The sequence below is a fragment of the Arachis ipaensis genome, chromosome B1 (assembly GCF_059453495.1).
Source record: "Arachis ipaensis isolate K30076 ecotype BB chromosome B1, ASM5945349v1, whole genome shotgun sequence".
In the NCBI taxonomy this organism is placed as follows: Eukaryota; Viridiplantae; Streptophyta; class Magnoliopsida; order Fabales; family Fabaceae; genus Arachis; species Arachis ipaensis.
In genome coordinates, this window is record NC_142436.1 from 75708327 (window position 1) to 75710645 (window position 2319).

The 2319-nt window shown below is 38.7% G+C and overlaps 1 non-coding gene across 1 annotated transcript; it reads right to left on the reverse strand.

Annotated features, from left to right (window-relative positions):
* Positions 1 to 1799: 1799 nt before the first annotated feature.
* LOC148577072 (small nucleolar RNA R71) lies at positions 1800 to 1903 on the reverse strand. The gene has a single exon (XR_015904355.1). It is a non-coding gene; the product is annotated as a small nucleolar RNA R71 (small nucleolar RNA).
* Positions 1904 to 2319: the final 416 nt, after the last annotated feature.

A 2319-nucleotide genomic window follows, 5' to 3' on the forward strand; every position in this document is an offset into this window, starting at 1 on the left:
CCAAATGACACGCACGCGTGACTGACGCGTACGCATGACATGCGTGATCTACAGATATAACAGAAAATGCTGGGGGCGATTTTGGGCTTAGTTTTGACCCAGTTTTTGGCCCAGAAACACAGACTAGAGCCAGGGAACGTGCAGAGACTCAAGACAAATTTTCATTAGCATAGTTTTAGGTTTTTAGATCTGAATCAAGAGAGAAATTACTCTTCCTCTAGGTTTTCTTTTACATTCATAGTTTCCTAGTTTATTGCTTTTGCTTTGGATATTGAAGAGTCATCACCTCCATTGAAGATACTATTCTAGTTTGTTTTCTTACTCCTTATTTATTTATTCCATATTCTTAATTCTTGTTTAGAGTTACAATTGGATTATTTTTAGAATTTATTAATGCAAAGGATTACTTTTACTTTTAATTAATTTTCAATCTCTATTTTATATAAATTATCATGTTTCTTTTCTATTCCAAACTCCCAATAACAAAGACGGTATCCATGTTGAAGGAGTCGACTCCCAACTTGACATGGGGTTGATTAAGAGGAGACACTTGAGTTGGAATGCGCAAGTGATTAGTTAAATTGAAAGTTGTTGGCTAATTCTGTATTTACTAACACTAGACCTTCCCAAGGAAGAGGACTAGGATTTGCGAACAAGAGTTAGCTCAATCACTTGACTTTCCTTTATTTAGTAAGGGTTAACTAAGTGAAAATAACAACCTCTTTATACTACACTTGAGAGGATTCCAACAAGGATAGAACTTCCAATTAATCATTCCCCCAGTCAAGGCTTTTTATTTTGAATAATATAAATTCCTTTTAATTTTCATTGCACTTATTTACAATTGTTTATTTTTCTGTCATTCAACTCTCAAAATTTCTTGGAAACTTCTGATTAATGAATTAGCACCCTTTTTGGCAACTCGTTGGGAGACGACCTGGGACTCATACTCCCAGTTTTTTTATTCTAATTTTGTGACAACCTTTTTAAATTGATGAGGTGGATTTTAGCTGGTTAAGAGCTATACTCGCAACGTATTTCCTATATTGATTTCTTAATTGGCCGACTTACGTCCTCTCGTCAATTTTTGGCACCGTTGCCGGGGAGTTGCAATAGGTGCTAAATTATTAATTAGTGTACATATTTTTATTTTTATTTGCATATTTTATTTTATTTTAATACCATGAGATGTATGTTTCTTTCATTGAATGACGCGTTCATTGCCTGATCCGAGCTTAGCCGTATTTGATCCTGAAATTGAAAGAACTATTTTACGTATTAGGCAAGTTCGGCGTCGGTTAGCCTCTGAGGGTGGTGAAGTGATTGTTATCGATTCACCAGTCTCATTTGAGGGCGAATCTGAACTGCCATCTGAGGAAGAAATAAGCTCCTTTACTACTGATTCAGTTGATTCACGTGCAGATAGAATAGCAGCACCTAGGAGGATTACTCTCCAGGAAGCTGGAGCCCCAGATTTTACACTGCAACCGTATCAAGTGCATCATCCAAATCTGGCTGAAGATTTTGAATTGAAGATTGCACTAATCAACTTGATGCCCAAGTTTCATGGCTTACCTGCTCAGGAGCCTATCAAGCACCTTAGGAATTTTCAGACAGCTTATTCTACTCTTAGGAGTCATGGTGCAAATGAAACTTCTATTCTGTTAACCGCCTTCCCATTTTCTCTTGAAGGAAAGGCGAGGGAGTGGTACTACTCCCAACCCGCAGCAACTGTTACCAACTGGGATACACTCAGGAGAGAATTTTTGGAAAAATACTTTCCAGCTGAAGTTACAAATAGATTGAGAAAAGAGATCTCCTGCATTGTTCAAGGTGAATAAAAAACTCTCTATGAGTACTGGAAGCGCTTCAAGAACCTTCTGGACGCATGCCCCCATCACATGATTGACAGGCTAGTGTTAATCAGCTACTTCACTCAAGGCATGAAGCCTTGGGATAAGACTACATTAGATGGTGCTAGTAATGGATTTCTGAAGAAGTACAAGACCGCAGATAAAGCATGGCAATTGATCAGCGATCTAGCTGAGTCCACTAGGAATCACAGGCACAGAAATAGCCAGTCAAAGGTTGTTGCAGAGGTTTCCTCTAGCAGTGAGACTACTGCCGTCACACAAGCTATATGTGAAATGACCAACCTACTGAAACAGATGCAATTGAATCAGTAACAAGCTCAGCCTCCCCCACCACAACAAAGCCAACAGTTGGTCCCCCAAAGAGTATGCAGAATCTGTGCTGATTATAGTCATTATACTGATGAATACCCGCAGCTCCAACAAGAAGACAACACTATGGCAGCTA